Source organism: Aquarana catesbeiana, linkage group LG07 (assembly GCF_042186555.1).
Source record: "Aquarana catesbeiana isolate 2022-GZ linkage group LG07, ASM4218655v1, whole genome shotgun sequence".
Taxonomy (NCBI): Eukaryota; Metazoa; Chordata; class Amphibia; order Anura; family Ranidae; genus Aquarana; species Aquarana catesbeiana.
This window is the reverse complement of record NC_133330.1, coordinates 199,372,630-199,392,665: the sequence shown is the minus strand read 5'-3', so window position 1 is coordinate 199,392,665 and position 20,036 is coordinate 199,372,630. Positions and strand designations below refer to the sequence as shown.

General features: G+C 41.7%; 1 protein-coding gene and 1 non-coding gene across 7 annotated transcripts in view; both read right to left on the bottom strand.

Moving 5' to 3' along the window:
• Positions 1-20,036, bottom strand: part of DENND1B (DENN domain containing 1B) — a 422,418-nt gene that overhangs the window by 305,719 nt on the left and 96,663 nt on the right. The gene's annotated exons all lie outside the window — the stretch shown is intronic.
• On the bottom strand, positions 10,470-10,585 carry LOC141104029 (U5 spliceosomal RNA). The gene has a single exon (XR_012235418.1). It is a non-coding gene; the product is annotated as a U5 spliceosomal RNA (small nuclear RNA).

The window sequence follows — 20,036 nt, the reverse complement described above, 5'->3', positions numbered from 1 at the left end:
ACAATTTTTTAGATCCTTGTATAAACTAAGCGTTAAAGAATGCTAATGTAAATCTTTCTGTGCTAAATTACAACCTGGGCAAGGTTCAAAACTGATAGAATACAGTAAACGTCAGTTACATGTGTTTGAAAAGAGCAAATACTTCCTTCTGTCCCCAATGGACCTCATGGGTGGATCATGTTGCTAATTCCAACGTTTTGCAGTGCTGACATTACTGGTGGACACTACCAAATAGATGTGCATAGTTCATTTTTATTTATGTGTAAATAAAAAGTACCGGTAAAGAGGCTTACTTTACATTACTGTTCAATTAACACATTTTGTGATGTGCTGGTCACCTTCTCATATCGTGCAGTATACAGATCACTCACAGCATCCTTTTTTCAGTGTACTGTGGTTGTTTTCACAATTGTGATCATCTTCTGCCAAGACCATCAGTCTTTAGCAAACAACCACCCAACAGGTTCTGGCAGAAAAACCTAGTGGCTGGATTTGACTATTTTCAGCTAACAGAAATGTTTCCCATGTGATGAGAACAGTACTGGGGTGTCTACAACAAACACAGGCAAAAATAAACAACTGATTTCAGAATCGCTCTAATGGGCCAAATGGGAGTTAACTCATTAACAGGCACTTTCCACACTTGAGTGCTCTAATAGCACTTGGACATTTTCAACCAGTTTATGCTTTGCCAAGCCTAAAGCAGACCTTCACCAAAAAAAAAAAAAAAAAATTCCATTTTCCGAAACCTCACCCAGGCAAGGATGACATATTTCCAGTAACCTGCTGCCTACTAGAATGCCTAAAGCCTAGTACACATGGGTCAATTGTCAGATGGCATCAATAGAAACCCATGTGTACTGCAGACGGTTCTTTCCTTTCAACCGGCTTCAGTCGAAGGGGCATGACAGAAAAAGGTCCGTCGATCAGAGCTCTCAGCGAATGGCTGAAAGCGCGGACCAGAGTGTTCTGGCGGGGGGGGGGGGCGGGGGCGTCCTCCTGTCATAACACAACAGAACAGCAGGTATGATTGCTGTACTAATGTTGGATAGTAAGTACAGCGGCTCCTCCTGAGCTGTCAATTTTTTTCATTCAGCCCTGCTGGGTTGAATGGAAAAAAAAAACTATTGGTGTGTACTAGGCTTTAGTCACAACCCAAGAGGCAGTGTTGAAGTGCTCCAGTACGAGATCCTGTGCATGCACAGACATGCCAGGGGTCCTTGTCAGTATATGGGTACAAGCAGAAACCCATAGCACTTCTATTTATAAAAAACACACGCAATGATTTTACAGTACCATATCTAAACACAAATTAAAGTGATATTAAAGGCACTTTTTTTAAAAATGACAAACATGTCATACTTACCTGTTCTGTATCATGGTTTTGCACAGAGCAGCCTTGATCCTCCTCTTCTCGGGTCCCCCGCCAGCCCTCAAGACCCTTCCCTTCTACCGAGTGCCCCCGGAGCAAGTAGATTGCTATGGAGGCACCCAAGCAGACTCATTTCCCAGCCGCTGCTCTGCGTGTCCATTCACACACAGAACAGCTTCTCGGCCTCACACCCTCTCTTCTCATTGGCTTACTGGCTGTGATTAAGCTCAGCCAATAAGGAGGGAGACTCCCCGGAGAACCGAAGCTCTTGTGCACATGGTTGGATTGCAATCGAGCTCACGTAAGTATTGGGGGGCTGCTGAACAGAGAAGGTTTTTTACCTTCCTACATTGAATGCAAGAAGGTAAAAAACCTTGAGCTTTTAGAACCACTTTAATTGAAATATCAGTATGTGTTGTGGAAAACTATGTGAACTATCTTGCCATAGACTGCTAGAGGTTTATACAAATGCTCATATAAAAAAATCGTGCCAGTGCAATCGATAATTCGATGATAATTCATCAGAGACTTGATGAATGTCATGCAAAAGTAGTTCAAAATATAATTTGCTTTTAACATCCATGAATGGAATTTCCTCAAGGAAAACAACAATCATCTACAGAAATGTGCTCGCTTGAGGGCACTACGTTAAAAAAAAAAGCAAAAAACAATTGTGGATTTGACTCCATTAGCTGTTGGAATACCAAAACATATTTTTCTTGAATAAAATTCTTTTAATGCATGGCCATCTTTAGTAACTAGTGCAACCTTCTTTATTGGGACACACTTCTGTCAAACACTTCCTGTTGTTACTGATAAAACATACTTTGGCTCATTTGTGTTTAAAAAAAAAAAACAGTTTCAGTTCATGTATATATTTTTGGGATGTCTTGCTTAAGATCAGGTCACACTATTTCAGCTAGTCTGGGTAAGTCAGCCACTCAACCATGTTAAAGATTAAGTAAACCCTAATGGCTTTACTTCCTCTTTGTTTCTCTGCAAAGGTAAAGCATAATGGGCTACTATGCATTGCATAGTAGCCCATTATGTGTCACTTACCTGACAGAGGAGCCTGGGATGTCACCGCTGTCCCCTCTGCTACAGAGTGTCTGGGTATCATGGCTCCAGCGATGTGATTGGCCGGAGCCACGATGAAGTCACTCCCGCGCATGCGCACGGGAGCTGCCACTAACGGCATATCGCTGTTAGCAGCGGCATGCTCAGTGCGCCTGCGCACCGCAGACATCGGTGCCTGTCTTTTTGCAAATATCTCCCAAACCGTGTAGGTTTAGGAGATATTTCTTGGACCTACAGGTAAGCCTTAATCTAGGCTTACCTGTAGGTCAAAGTGGTCTGTAAGGGTTTACAACCACTTTAAGGATAAGTTCACTTTTTGGTAAAAAAATAATAAATGCACATTTTTTAAATGTGCATTTATTTTTATTTTTTTGGGCCTGTAAAGCATTGCACCAGCAATCAGCAGATTGCTGGTGCCATGCAGGTCTTCAGCAGATCTGCCAGTGTATCTGTGATACACTGGCAGATCTTATACTGGATGTACAGGCAAGCATATACAAACTGACAGGAAGCATGAATGAACTACCATGGCGCTGTGGAGCACTGTGGTAGATCATTAAAAACTACAAGCCAACAGCCACAAAGGTTGCCAGACCTTGTAGTTTTCCATGAACAGACAGCCCTGTCAATCAGTGACGCTGCCGGGTGGGGCCCTTTTTGGGCTCTTTTTTTTTATTGTGACAGCTAGCGGGTGGGAGAAGAACCCCTCTAGCTGTCACAGCGGGGATTGGGGAGGTGCGGGGGGCGGTCTTTCCTAACATGTTACACCCTGAATAAGGGTGTAACATGTTACGAAAGGTGAATGTATCCTTTAAAATGCACGCCGGGATTGATTTTCTAAAGGCAAATAGGCTGTGCACTTTGCAAGTGAACGAATTTTCTCCAAAATTTAGTGTTTGTGGTGAAGTTCTGCTCATTTACATCATCCAATCATGTGCAAGCAAAAATGTGCTTTTTTTTATATATTTTCTTTGAACTGAGACACTAAGTGCTGGGGAAAATAAGTGTAAATGCACAATCTATTTGCCTTTAGTAAATCAACCCTGATCAATCCCTGTTTTTCTCCCATTTTTTTTATGTTTGTGTGCAGCATTTCCTGACAAATCCTTTAGAGGCTTACCAGAAATAGAAGAACACAAAAAGAAACCAAAAGAAAATGCAAGTTGAGAGGAGTGTACGCTGGTGTTATAACCTCCTCATTACAAGCCACTGGACTGACATATCTTAGCATGCCATTTACATTTTTACTGCATTAAAATAACTTAGCATTTACTGGTATTAGAATTAGTTTTTATTAACACTGTAAGCTATTTGTATGAATTTTACTGACTGCAGAGGAAGCCTATACAATTTAATGAAGTTATTTGAAAAAAAAATCATCAAAAATAATTTGAAAAAATATACCAGTATACGTCTTATAAATATATACATTTCCATTAATGCATATAATTAGAGATAGATCACGATGCTGGTAGGCCAGTAGTTCATTCATCCTAGGTAGGCACCCTCTTTCAGCCTCTCCCTAACGTTTCTGAATGGGGATCCTTTTCTACACCCTGGATGGAAACTGCCATACAAACATGTACCTCCGATGTTTTACAAGATGGGATGCACACACCATTTTCTTCTTTGTCTAAATATTCCCAATTCCCCCCTTTTTTTTTTAAGACAATCTTTGCTTGTTGCCAAATTGTTAAAATACCAACTACATGCAATAAACTGCTCTTCCCAAAGAAAATAACAGATCTAATATTACAGTGACTCCATGCTATGTGCCTGATCATGAGCAGTGCGAATTCGTGCACAACGACATGCACAATCCTGTTACTAAAAACTGCTTATATAGCTGACCAAACAGAAAACAAACTTGCTAAAGAAGAGTGTTACTGCAGGCAATTTTAGCAAACAAGTGATATAAATCACCTGTGTAGTTTAGTACTAAGTTGTTACTTTTATTCCATCTAGTTCAACCAAATAAAAAAATAAAAATAGTACAATCCCATACACACAATCCTTTACCCACAGTTGATCCAGAGGAAGGCAAAAAAAAACAGCAAAGCATGATCCATTTTTCTACAGCAGGGTAAAAAATTCCTTCCTGATCCCCCGAGAAGCAATCAGATTTTCCCTGGGTAAACTTTACCTATAAATGTTACTATCCAGTTATATTATGTGCATTTAGGAAAGAATCAAGGCCTTTTTTAAAGCAATCAACTGAGCTGGCCAGAACCACCTCTGGCGGGAGTCTATTCCACATTTTCACAGCTCTGACTGTGAAGAAACCTTTCCGTATTTGGCAATGAAATCTTTTTTCCTCTAGATGTAGAGTGCCCCCTTGTCCTCTGAGATGACTTTAAAATGAATAACTCACCACCAAGTTCACTATATGGACCACTTATGTATTTATACATGTTGATCATATCCCACCTTAGTATGATTTATACAAAAAAGTATATTTTTTAAATGGAAAGCGAATTCATACAAAAGGTCCCAGTCATCGACACCCCAAGCTATATATCCTCACTGAAGACAAACGCCTCCAACTACTCTACCCACATAATAACAATAAAGTACACTTTTACACTTTCAGACAGCGTGCACTTATTCTTTTTGCCCCCTGGCCCTGACCTAAATGACACCCCCCCCCCTCCTTAGATGGATACTTATTGAGATCCGATGGCCACGTTTGTTTACATCCAACAGTGAAAGCTCCCTCTCCTGGCCACATTTGTATTCTTAATATATGTAGTAAAGTACAATTCCCTTTAATTGTACTTTCTACTATTCTTTTGGATCCTACTTGCAGGGTTCTCCTACCTATTTTGTCTGCTTTTTTTTATTCTTCTACTTTGAGCCTGACACTTATGCCCCGTACACACGGTCGGATTTTCCGACCGAAAATGTGTGATAGGACCTTGTTGTCGGAAATTCCGACCGTGTGTAGGCTCCATCACACATTTTCCATCGGATTTTCCGACACACAAAGTTTGAGAGCAGGATATAAAATTTTCCGACAACAAAATCCGTTGTCGGAAATTCCGATCGTGTGTACACAAATCCGACGGACAAAGTGCCACGCATGCTCAGAAAAAATAAAGAGATGAAAGCTATTGGCCACTGCCCCGTTTATAGTCCCGACGTACGTGTTTTACGTCAACGTGTTTAGAACGATCGGATTTTCCGACAACTTTGTGTGACCGTGTGTATGCAAGACAAGTTTGAGCCAACATCCGTCGGAAAAAATCCTAGGATTTTGTTGTCGGAATGTCCGAACAAAGTTCGACCATGTGTACGGGGCATAAATCTTTCTTTGGAGACATTTTTATTAGGTTTTAGAAATAAATACAGAAGCCAGAATGAGTAAAGCAAAACAGCACAAATACACGGCTTATACAAGTACATCTGCACAATTCAAGTAATGATGAATATACAGATTCTTGCATGCATATATATGGTCCTCTTTAAAAGCCCACAAATCTCATTACTTGCACAAGAACGTCAGATACTGTAACAAAATGTTGGTACGGTCATCTTACGTTTTTTTTAAATATGTACAGTATGTGTATGCAAAATTTTGTGAGGACAAATTCACTCTGAGTAGGATGTGTAGAACTGAATTATCCAGCAACCAGTGAATGAGAGGTGTGAAGAGAAGGCTGATGAAGTGACCGTCTGGTGCCTGAAGGAGTGAGTGGTGTGTGTATCTCAGCATCACTGAGAGCCCATCCTGCTGATTCAGAAAGCTCAAACAATACACAAGGGAGCTATAGCTAATCTGCTTTATAGATGCTGTGTTCTTGAACATGACACTTCAAGTGGTTACAATGTGACAAAGGAGCATGAACAGGCATTTGACTTGTCAGACTGACAACCATGTCTGCAGTGCTAGAACACAGAACTTGGCAATGATATTCAATATATACATGGCTCACTTTTTAAATCATATTTATCTTTGTCTGCAGATTTTCAGATCGTTAGTACGGTGCTTTCGACAGCTGACTTCACTTTTTCGTCAGACAAAAGCTGGATGTGCAGGCTATAACATTTTTTCGGATGTGAACTTAATGTCTGATTTTCAGATGGTCAGTACAGAAATCGTCACACAAAAGTTGAAAGTACAAACATGCATGATCGGAATCCAGGAACGACCGTGAAGAGTTCGGTCTTGTAAACTACTGGTTGCAATCTAGAATTAACATTTGTGACGTGGCAATTGATGAAATGTCGAAAAGCAGCACACATTCTCATCTTCTTTAATGGGATAATAACAAAGTTGCTTTGCTGGTGATACTGATGTAGTTAACATATTTTAAAAGGCATTTGTTTTGTAGTGATATAAATAATATTAATATTATGGTTGTTGTTTGATTTTTTGGGGAAGTTACCACAACACCATTATCCCTGAGTTTTTAAGATCAAAGATGTTGGTGTTGTTGGTGTCCCTTGTTAATTTTCCATTGTGTTGTTTTTAATGTAATTGCCAACTCCCAAACTGTCATTTGAAGAAAAACACATAGCCAACTATAATTTTACACAATTTTTTTATTGTGCAGAAAAAAAAGCAACAGAAATTAAATTAGAGATGCTAACATGGAATTAGCAAAAGGGGCTCAAAGTGCGGCGCTCAATTAATGAACTTCCTCTTTATACTCTCATAGTACGTCACTACGTTCGTGTTTGTTGAACGACAATTTGTGGATAGTTAGTATGCTAGACAAAATCCTGCACACGCCCTTTTGACAATAATCAGACGCTTGGTCGTACAACAATCGAACCGTGTGTACGAGACTTAAGAGAAACCTGGTGTTCTATCAGGGACCCCTTTACAGGGGTTTGGGCTTAGCTGCTGCCAACCCCTAAATCACTCAGGTGACCAGGACAAAGGTAGGTGCCAAGTAAAGAGGAACTTAGATGTGTGGGGCAGTGAAACTTCTGCTGACAAGCCATATACACATGTACCATATTTTTGAATACGGGTATGATTAAACATACTTCATGCCTCATCATTGGTATTAGTGGGAGGAATCTTGCCTCATTGTTGGTATCAGGGGAGGAATAGTGCCTGTTCATTGGTGTCAATGGGAGGAATTTTGCACCATCATTGTTATAGGGGGAAGGAATAGTACACCATCAATTGAGCCAGTGGGAAGAATAATGTCCTGCTGTTGATGTCAGTGGGAAGAATAGTGCCCCATAGTTGGGGTCATTGAAAGGATTAGAGCCCTATTGTTGGTATCAGTGACAGGAATTATACCCCAATGTTGGTGTCAGTGGAAGGAAGTGTGCATCGTATTAGTGGGAGGAATAATGCCCCAAGGGCCAGATAAAAGCAAGCTAAGGGCCACATCCGCCCCCCCGGCCACAGTTTGGAGACCACTGTTCTAGACCAATGCACCAAAATCCCCACCCTGGACCAATGTAGCTGAGAAACCAATCCCCTCAACCAATTATATAATTACCTATACTCTTACGAACACTTTTTAAAACATAGTTAAAATCTAAAATTAATAAAATCTAGTAACATCTAATTTAAACAGACAATTTATCTGTCAGAAAAACAAACATTTATACTCACCTAGGTGGATGCATCTAGGTCCATTGTGCATCTGTCCTCTGCAGCTTCTAAGACTGAAAAATGAGTGATCAACGACCACTGATCGCTCAGTTCACAGTCTTCAGTGAGCAGAGAGCTGGTGACTACCAGTCACCAGCTCTCTGCTCTGCCCCCCCAACCCCTGCCCTCACTGGAGCATCAGGCTGTGGAGGGGGAGGGAGTGGCTGGCTCAGTCTCCCAGCAGCTCACTGAGAGGCTGAACCAGCTGGCGGTCCATGCATTTGGGTGGACCCTGACTGTAAAGTCAGGTTCGATCCAGAGCCTGGACCAACTGAGTGACGTCACAGGAGTTACAGGTCGCAAGAGTGAAGGACAAACTGCACTCTTGAGATCCTCAGAAGTATAGCCTAAATAGCTTTAGCTATACTTCTCCTTTATTGTAAAATTAAGCTCCCACTGTATATTTCTACTGGCTTACAAACAAGAAGTTGTGTGGTTGAGGAGAACAAATGTTTCCCTTTGAATCACTTCCTTATCTTACATATTTGCAGTCCTGGTAAATTCTGAACTGTACTGCAAATTTATAACTGCAGTTAAACTGAAGATTAATTTTCATGGAGTTTACAAATAATAAAACCTTTATTATAACTATAAAAATACACAAAACAATACACAGATACTGGGGGAAAGTCTATACGAGTTACCTGCTCTTCTGAGCTAGGGATTCAGAGAGTAGCTTTCTGGCTCTAATGACCTTGCTTTACCAACATCATGAATAAAAAGTAACAGGTTTTCCAATCCAAAGATTTTAACACGTCAGTTCCACTGCATGGCTTTCTCTATGGTATCCACTAGCTGTTCACTGGGGCTACAATCAAGAGCACAATTCCAAAATTGAAGAAATCACTGAGGTGTCAAAGTTGTGGAGAAACAAAGTCCCATCTTTTTCCTGCTAATCTAAGCCCTGTCCAATTCTTGATGATGTGCTGGTGTTAATGCTGAACCCTCTCTAAATGCATGAATTTAAAAACATTTATTCCTGTTCACATTTCTGGTGATCTACAGAATACACTTTAGTGAAAATCTATATTGATTCATGCAACTGCAGCTCCTAGTCTCTTCACAATATAAGATGCATTATAAAGAAATTCATAACGAGCAGGGCCCTCTGATCCCTCCTGTATTGATTTGTATTGTAAGTGTACTGTCTGCCCCATGTTGTAAAGCGCTGCGCAAACTGTTGGCGCTATATAAATCCTGTATAATAATAATAATATCACTCATATTGTCCTTTTATCAAGTAACAAAAAATTATCTATGATAATCCTATCTTAGCAAACATGGATTCTAAGACAAGGCTCTCGATTACAACTATAGTAAATATGTCTGCGCCAATAAATATGAACTATTTTATCCCAGCATGATCACATGTGGACTTGAAGCACCACTCAAAGCTGGAGGATAACAAGTGACCCTACTGGTATTCAGAAAGTGGGAGCAGGTTTCAGGCACTAATTCAGAAGGGTAGACATATGAGGGGTAAGATGCTACTCAAAATCGACTCAATACTACAGATGTGGATATGGCTGTGTTTGGCCTTAGCCAGCGCAGACCCGGCCACGCCCCCTGACATGTTTCACTCCAATCACTGGGGCTTGGTCACAACAGGTGCCCACCTCTGTGACCAAGATCCTGTAGGCTGGGCGAAACATGTCAGGGGGCGTGGCTGGAGTAGCGATGGCTGAGGCCATACACAGCCATATCCACATCTGAAGAACTGGGTCACTTTTGAGCGGCGTCTTACCACACAGTTTATCCCTGCAGCTATATTTAAAATACCTAATGGGATTTGAACTTATATAATTAGGGCTATACCTAACTAGTGTGGTTTCTTAATCTACCCAATATCTTATTAAACAGATATCAACTCAAAAAGCCCCAAAATGTGCTTCATAAATAAATTCTCATAAGCTGCTTTCTTAAAACTGCTGCAACCCTGTACAAACATACTTTTCATAAATAATACAGTAAATATTCCATGCAATGCAGCCTATTGCCGGCAACGGCACTGTCCCAATCGGTGCAACGTCGACTTTGCACCGCCGCACCCATTTCCAAAAGTAGTTCTACTTTTGACAACTTCAGGGGCGATTTCAACAGACATCTGTACATCTTCTTTCAAATTGCCCCCAAACGCGTACAGAAATGCAGGTTTGAAATTGTGTGAGTTCAGCTAAACCCGCACAATTTCAAACCCATGCTCAGTGTGAATGAGGGCTTATTGTCAAAGCTTATTTGAACAAACTGAAGTTAGAAGCGGATTCGATACTCTGCACAGCTCCCCCAGTGTCCTTCCAAACAACAGTTTTCAATCTCCCAAACCACCAGTCTTCGCTTATGGTGCTGTGTTAAATACCACTCTACAGTGCTTTACAAATCCCTCCATTTTTGTCTCCTTCACCAGTACTCAAGCCTACTCACCTGCAGAACAGACAATGTATTTTTTTTTTTTAAAAACCCCTCCACGGAAATCTTTAGTAAAGGGCAAAAGATTTATTCGATCTGAAGAGAAACCAGAGAATGTATTGCTATGGGTCATACACGTATTTATTAGAAATCTCCTTCCTCCTCCCCAGAGTATCCCAGGAGCATAACCAGCATTCAAAAGGCAAAATAAAACCAAACTGTTCACTGCGCAACACATTTATTAAAAATGTATTCCATTAAAACCAAAATCTTTACACTAACATCAACATGTCAAAACCGCAGTATATTTACCGGTGGATCTTTCCATGTTAGACAGCATCACATCACATGTCCAACAAGCCAAGCCCTATTTGTTTCGTCATACAGACATCATCAGTGGAGGGATCGGTCCATTGATGACATCTTTTTAATAAATGTGTGGCATAATAAAGAGTTGTTGGTTTTATTTTGACTTTTGACTGCTGGTTATGCTGTTGGGATACTCAGGATAGGAGGAAAGCTAACAAATACAGCCCTTACTACCTACTCTATGTAGCATTGGTGGATAAAACAACTTATTCAAAGACATTGGCACATATTGTGCAACCATAGGGTGTTAAGATCATCCTTGCCTTCTAAACCTCAAATGGTCTTTAGAGGGGTTCCTTCACTTAAAGATAAAATTGCCCCTAGTGTCCTTAACCACTTCAATACCAGGCACTCAGACACCTTCCCGCCCAGACCAATTTTCAGCTTTCAGCGCTGTCGCAATTTGAATGACGATTGCACGGTCATGCTACACTGTACCCAAACAAATTTTTTATCATTTTGTTCCCACAAATAGAGCTTTCTTTTGGTGGTATTTGATCACCTCTGCGGTTTTTATTTTTTGCGCAACAAATAAAAAAAGACCAAAAATTTTGAAAAAAAACCCCATTTTTCTTTGTTTCTTTTTGTAAATAAATACGTTTTCTTCTTCAATGACGGGCACTGATATGGCTGCACTAACAGGCACTGATACGGCGGCACTGATGGGCACCGATGAGGTGGCACTGACGGGCACTGATAGGCGGCACTGATGGGCACTGGTATGCGGCACTGATGGGCACTCATAGGTGGCACGGATGGGCACTTATAGGCGGCACTGATGGGCACTCATAGGTGGCATTGATGGGCACTCATAGGTGGCATTGATGGTTACTTATGGGTGGCACTGATAGTTGGCACAGATGGGCACTGATAGATGGGCACTGACAGGTGGCATGGACACTGATGGGTGGCACTGATGGCATTGCTTATTTGCAGTGATGCCCCTAAGGGTGGCATTGCTGGGCATCACTGCAACATAATTGTGCCAATCAGTGCCCATTTGTGGGCACTGATTAGCACAGATTTGGCACACTGGGCACATGTGGATGGCCATGGGGTACATACCTGGCCAACCACATGTTGCCCCTTCCCTGGTGGTCCTAGTGGCGATCCCTGGTGGTCCAGTGTGGTGATCTGCGGGGGGGGGCTGTGCTGATAAACAATCAGCGCAGACCCCCCCTGCCAGGAGAGCCGCCGATTGGCTCTCCTCTACTTGCGTCTGTCAGACGTGAGTGAGGAAGAGCCGATCAAAGGCTCTTCCTATTGACAGCGTGATCAGCCGTGATTGGACACGGCTGATCACGTGGTAAAGAGCCTCCGCCGGAGGCTTTTTACCAAGATCAGTGTAGCGGTGTGTCAGACTGACACACCGCTCCACCGATCGGCGCGATGCGCGCCCCCGGGGGCACGCTGCGGCATGTTATCCTGCTGGACGTCATATGACGTCCAGTCAGGATAACAGAACCACTTCCCGGACGTCAATCCGCTATAGGGCGGGCGGGAAGTGGTTAATCCACCCTCTAAACCAGGGATATGCAATTAGCGGACCTCCAGATGTTGCAGAACTACAAGTCTCATGAGGCATAGCAAGATTCTGACAGCCACAAGCAAGACACCCAGAGGCAGAGCATGATGGGACTTGTAGTTTTGCAACAGCTGGAGGTCTGCTAATTGCATATCCCTGCTCTAAACCAACTCCTTTTCAGAATCTGGTTGGATTTTATCAATGTAAGAAACCTCAAGAGTGTGCTCTAAATGGGCATCTGTCAGAAAGCATGAAATCAGAACGAGACAGAAGTACAGTTAAATCACACTTGTTTAATAATATAAAGAACAAACATAGTCAAAACATAGCCAAAGTTCAGTAACCGGAACGGATAGTCAGCCAAGCCAGAAGTCAGGGATCAACGTAGTGAAACAGCAAGCAGAATCTGGAGCCAGAAGGGATGTCAGCAAAGCAAGTCTTTAAACAGGAAAACAGGAGATCATCTCTGTGATGTTGACCAAGGCGAAGGCAGAGAGCCTCTGGACTGGACGGCTTAAGTAAGCAGGACTGACGAGCAGGATATCATCAACAGCTGAGTAACAGTGGAGAGAGATGGGAGCTGGCAATTAGCCAACAGCTGAGTGGCGAGCTCAGAGAAGGAAGGGCTGAGCCCAGCCCTGACAGTGTCGACATAGGAATATTAGAGAATTTACAGCTACTTGTTCTTCCAGCAATTTTAAGATAAAACCATTTATTGCTTGCTCCACGACAGGAGTTGTTTATTTACTACAATGTCCCCGTAGACTTCAGTATCTGGGCAGGACTAAACGGGCCTTACGGGTGAGATTGAATGAGCATATTAACAATATTAGGAAGGGTTTCCAAAATCATTCAGTTTCAAAATATTATGCATTAGTATTTATGGCCACTGACAGACACAACCTACATTGGAGGGGAGCTCATTAGTGAGAGGTATTTCTCAACTCGAGATGAAGTGAATTTTCAAAATAGGATGTTTCTCCCCTTTGGGCCTTAATTTTGACATAGATGTTAATGCCTTTGTTGATATTCTTAATTAAATCAGATTATAGTTGTGGATTAATTAAACCATAGATGCAGTTGTTGGTTTTTGATATACCTTTGACTATTCAAGTATCAATGTATAGAATATCTGGACCCCAGGAGGATATACATTTTAATCAAATTTATATGTTCTGCACTTATGTGTAATACATATCTTTTTCCTGCAGAGGGTAGTATGTTAGAGTGTCTCCACTGTTGACATTTCTCATACTTCCGGGTTGAACCATTCAGGATACATTTTTTTAATATATAATATTATTTACCCTTTTTTAGGTTTAAGATATTAGCATATTAAAGAGGAGTTCCAACCAGGGGGCCCATGAAAAAAAAAAAAATTAAAAGTCAGTAGCTACAAATACTGCAGCTGCTGACTTTTAATTGGACACTTTCCTGTCTCCCCCTCCGTTCAGCGGCGCCGGCATTGCAACTGTGGGCGCCAGGCTGTGGCTTCACAGCCCGGCACCCACTGCGCATGCGCGAGCGGTCACCTGGGACCTGTAATGGGTCCCAGATGATTGACAGGAGGGAGGGAGCAGAGCGGAGCCCTTCCTGTGCCGAGGGGGAAGTGATGTCACCAGCCCAGGCACTGGAAGGGGCAGACTACGAGGGACCCCCTAGCAACAGGCATTTAGAGGTAAGTTAAAAAAAAAAATATCCAAATGTTTTTTTTTTTTTTTTTTAGGATTTTTTATGTATTTTTGTTTTTTTGGGTGGAACCCCACTTTAAGTACTCCTGACATATAAAGCAATACATTTTGTGCAATAAATTTTGAGCAGACATGTTAGAGTAGTCTACAGTTTTTAATTAGAGTTTTAAATGCGTTAAACGTCTGCTGAAGGCGATATGATTGGTGTCCAGCTAAGCCCTTGGGAATCAGAACAAGGCTTGCCATTCAGCTGAGTTCTCAAGAATTAGAACAAGGCTTGGTGTTTAGCTGAGTCCTCGGGAATCAGTACAAGGCCTGGTTGTAATATTGTGTTATATGAGGCGCAGTACATGGCCCATGCCACAGGATGACGTCAACCTCTGATGAAACGCGCATGTAGGATGACATGCTGACATCATCGCTATTCACAAGAACCGGAAGCGCGGGTGCTAGTTTGTTTTTATGCCAGCCAGTGTTATTTTTACAACTTATCCTCCTTTTATGTGAGGTTTTTTACAATAAATCATTGGATTTTACACTATAAGGAGCGTCCTTTATTTTTGAGTTGGATATTCCGGATAATCTGGAGAGATGATTCACCTACAGGACCATCAAGCTTTAATTGGATTGCTATCCAAAGGCCCTGGCGGGATAATCAGCCACAAGTGTTACTGGCCTTTTTTCTAAAAAGGTCCAGTACTGCTGGTAAGCAGGCAATCTTTCTATACTATTGGTGGTGGTGTCATATGGCGTTTGTCACACAGGGGAATGGAGTGGACTGTATGTCTCTGCGTTTAAGACGCATGTGTGGAATACTACTTGCAAGATCAATATTACTGCTGCTTAATTATCATCCTTTCCCATCTAAAAGGACTATTGTTTGTTTTACTTGATGCTCTTTATGCTGTGAGATTTCAATTGTTCATGAAGTGCAACTCTGTTCTATATTAATAAATACATGTATGACCCTAAGGATAGGGTCTGTTCCTCTGAAAGGAGTTCGCTAATAAATGTGAGTATGACAGGTAGCAATACAGGGTTGGTTTCTCTGGTGAGTAGGCTTGACTGCTGGTGAAGAAGACACAAAATGGAGAGATTAGTAAAGCACTGTGGAGTGGTACGTAACACAGCATCATAAGTACAGACTGAAGATTTAGGTTTAGAAGGACACATAGTAGATTTGATGCACTGGACTATGCACGAAATGTGTTCAATTGTTGCATGGATTTTTTATGCCGATTCACGCAGAATATGTATATATTATTTCTGGAAATTCTGTTTTCATAAATTCATTACATACAAATTGAACAGATTTTTGCACTGAATATTTACTACATTATTTATGAAAAGTATGCTTGCACAGATTCATCATGTATGAGTTATAGTGATTTTAAGATAACTACTTATAAGAGCACAGTTTGGGATTTTTTGAGTTGATATTCATTTAATAAGTTATTGGGTAGATTAAGGAAGGCTCCCGATTCATATCCTGTCATAAGACCAGCAGCCAGAGACACTACATGCTCACCCAAACTTTCAACATTTTAAAAACGGTCTACATCAGTACAGTTGAAAGCAAATCAATAAAGGGCTCCATGCTTTCAAGATCCTTTGGAAAAACATTTTAACTGAAAGGCTCCTAAAAAGGAACCTGTCAAGATAGAAATATGGGAGCTGCCACTGCTGAGTAATCAGAGGGGCCAGATGTCACCTGAAGTGTGGGATGTGTAAAGGTCAGGCAGTTAAACACAAATTTCAGATTTCTGATGACCTCTGACAATCCAAAGAGTGTCAGGCTAAGAGCAAGTAAGGCATAAAGCGGAACTAAACCCACCAATGTAACTGTTTCCCAAAACATTTACATTCAAGACCTGCCTTATATGAGAACTGCTACAGTTACTAGTGTTCTTATGTCAGCTCTCCACTAAACTGTCAATCCATCAAATGGCTGTTGTCATAGCTGATCACATGTGCAGCACTCTGGCAACTGCAGATCAAACAGAGGATAAGATGGCAGCTTCTTTAGGCTGTAAAGAATAAGAGGGTTTAGTTCCAAGAGGTTGATGTATAAATCAGCACAGTTATAATAAATTAGGACTGAACATTCAGATTCCTGGAGAAGACCTATTGTGACTTTTTCAAACCGCCTTCAAGACACATGTGCTGCAATGCACAGCGCCTGTTCTGTGTCCCGTGTGCTGCAAAAAAAAAAAAAAAAAAAACTGTCCCAAATTGCCATGCATTGAGGTGTTTAAAGTGGTTATGAAGGTTAAAAAAAAAAAATCAAACACACACACACCTTTCAGTAGCTGGTTTCCCCCCGTTCAAATACTGAGTTCTGTATCGATCAAGCGCTGTGCCTGTCTGCAGGTCTTCTCTCCCCGCTCTCACAGGCTTGGCTGAGAACAGAGGGAGCCATTGATTCCTGATGCTGTCAATCAAATCCTGTGTGGAGGAAGCGGGATGTAGGGCCAAGCCACGCTGTGTGTATCTATAAATGCACACAGCCCAGTTCGGGAGCGAGCCCACAGATGTGCCACCGTAAGAAGCACCTTTCTGTGGTGGCAGACAGAGAAGAGGAGTAGCATAGAGCACCAGCAGGGGACCCAAGAAGAGATGGTTTGGGGCTGCTCTGTTCAATACCCTTGCACAGAGCAGGTAACTATGACATCTTTTTATTTTAGTAAAATAGATAAACAATTAGACTTTACATCCGCTTAAGGCTGGGTTCACACTGCTGCGGTGGCAGACATCGCATGTGATTCGCAGCGCACTGCTGTTCACATCACATGCGATGTCTGTGCTGTGCGATATCAGCCATACAGATAGTATGGCTGATATCGCACCGCATTCGGTCCAAACTCGCACAGGACCCTTTTTTTTGTTCGGACCAAAATCGGATCGCATGGGTGTTCACACCTATGCGATCCAAAAATGTCCGAATTGTCAGTTCGCATTGCGATATGCGGGCTGAACTGGGGGTGTCATTAACATTGTATGACACTCCCCAGCAGTTCGCATATGGCAGTGTGAACTGCCGTGCGAGTTGGTGCGATGCGGGAACCCGCAGTAAATTCGCTGCGTTCCCGCACCGCAGCAGTGTGAACCCAGCCTTAAAGCAATGTGTCACAACGCATGGCTAACATTTTTTTATATCACTCGCACAGTGTCTAAATACTGTACATCTGTACAGTCACGTAGATGCAAGAGTTGACCACACTGCCCTAAACATACTGTATTCTAAAAGACTTGGTCAAACATAGCCTCTGTCTTCTTCAGCATTGTAAGTCTGCATGAGTATGGTTGTGACAAGGCGTATAGCCATTTCTGAATTTTTACAATTAGATCCTCCCCTTCAATCACACATCCAGGACAGAAATGAAAGCCTTAGTGATTAACTAGCAGTTCAAGGAGTTGGAAGAGAAATGGCAAAATGTACTGATGTAGAACAATCTAAATCATAGAAGCATATGTTACTCAGTAATAATTATTGAAGGTAAACTAGAACGGTTTAGGTCCATATATTATATATATTTTTAAGTATTCTATGTGATTTTGTTACAGGGAGCTAATGGGAGCCTAAAAATATGTGAAAAGGGACTTCAGCCGTACTTGTTGGCTCAAAAGAAGAATGCACAATATTATGTAATATATTACATTTGCCTGACTAGAAAAAAAACAAAGAATAAAACATTTTATAATAAAGCAAAAAATATCCACAAAAAACATTACACAGTCCTTTTATTATCTCCACTTTTGTTGAGAAAAAAAAAAACATTCCCCTTTGGGTGATCTATGCACATTGCAGGGATGTTAAACTTTGTGGCACATTTTGTTATTCTGAAGAAATAGCGGTTTGTCTGTGTTCATGTGCTAAGTGAATCTAACAGAAGTGGTTTTATAATTATCAATCAGCTGCTGCACCTGCAGGGCTCTAATGAGGAAGGTGGCAGGGTCTGCATCCCTTTAGAAGGGATTTCCCTTTTGGGAGTATCTCACCAAAAAATAATTTTTTGTTGCAGGGGATGCCCAAGATCTGACTTGTATCTTAGTGCAGACTTCTGGGAAAATCAGTGAGCCAATCACACAAGCAAAAAATGACTTTTCGGGGGGGGGGGGGGGGGGGTGGGTGGTGTTCATTCTGTACACCATCTACAGAATGTACAGAACACCTCCAGGTCGCCATGTTGCATTGTATTTTAGAGAGAATTACATCACTGCAGATTGAAAAGGAAAGGTAATTTATTAACATTCAGCGGTCTTACAAGCGCACTTTTTTTTTTAAAAATACACTTTTTTTGAATTAAAAAATAAGACAACAGTAAAGTTAGCTTCATTTTTTTTTTAAATTGCGAAAGATGATGTTACGCCAAGCAAACTGATACCAAACATGTCACGCTTCAAAATTGCGCCCGCTCGTGGAATGGTGACAAACTTTTATCCTTAAAAATCTCCATAGGTGACGTTTAAAAAATTCTACAGGTTGCATGTTTTGAGTTATAGTGGAGGTCTAGTGCTAGAATTATTGCTCTTGCTCTAACGATCGTGATGATACCTCACATGTGGCTTGAAAACAGTTTTCATATGCAGGCCCTACTCAAGTATGCATTCTCTTCTGCAGGCGAGTTCGTCGGGACAGGGGCGTGTTTAAAATTATTTTATTTTTTCTTATTTATTTTACTTTTTATTTTTACACTGTTCTTTAAAAAAAAAATGGTGTCACTTTTATCCTATTACAAGGAATGTAAACATCCCTTGTAATAGAAAAAAAGCATGGCAGGACCTCTTAAATATGAGATCTGAGGTTAAAAATACCTCAGATCTCATATTTACACTAAAATGCAAAAAAAAAAAAAAAAAAAAAAATGTAGTTTGAAAAAATAAAAAAATCCAAATGTTCCTTTAAGAGCTATGGGAGGAAGTGACGTTTTAATGGCGCTTCCGCCCTGCAATTGCATGGAGCCGGGGGGGGGGGGGGGGGGGGGGGTAGGGGGAAGGCCATCTTCCCCTCAGCTCCATGCCAAGCAGGGGAAAGGAACTGATTGCCTCCGCTGCTGCTGGCGGCTCCGGTAAGCAGCAGAGGGGGAGCCTGTCCCGCCACCAATAAAGTGATCTCACGGCGAATCTGCCACTGAGACCACTGTTGTCTGAAAGCGGACCGCCCACTGAAGAAGAGGATACTGGGGTTATGGCAGCTAGCTGCTGCCATAACAACGATATTCCACTTCAAAGAGCCTCCGTATAATGACGGTGGGCGGTACATAAGTGGTTTAAAAAAAAAAAACAGCACATCCCGGACAAGAGGAGAAAAGCCTATGACATCCTATATCAGACAGATGCTTAAAAAACTACAAATTTGTAACATGAAAGCCTGGTGCCAGAGTAGGAGCCCATTCACACAGGGGCAACACGACTTCCAGCGCGACTTTGGGAGGCAACTTGGACACGACTTGAGTATGAATCACAGCACAACTTGGGGCAACTTACAACACAACTTGAAGTCGCCTGCAGGACAGGGAACTTTACAAGTGGCCAATCAGAGCTTATCAGCTGTGTGTGAGAAGGAGGGGGCTGGCTGTTTAGTGGAGGAAATTACTTTCTGTTTCCTTTCTGCTTCCTGTAAAGTTGCCTCAGTATGAACAGTGATCAGACTTGGAGGCAAATTCCATTGAAATCAGTGGGTACAAGTTGCCTTCAAGTCGGATTGAAGTAGTACAGGAACCTTTTCTGAAGTCGGAGCGACTGCAGTAGTGTGCATTAAGACAGATCCATTCACTTACATTGATTTTTTCATGTAGCGTGACTTGAGGCGACTAGGGGCGACTTGAAGTCGGATCCAAAGTTGCCCCTGTGTGAATGGGCTCTAAGCAGTAGACCCAGAACTATAGTTACAAAGTGACTTAAAACATGTTTTTAGTCTTACATGTACAAATCTGTAATATAATGTAAGTGTCACTAAAACAGATCAAAAACTGTGCTTTT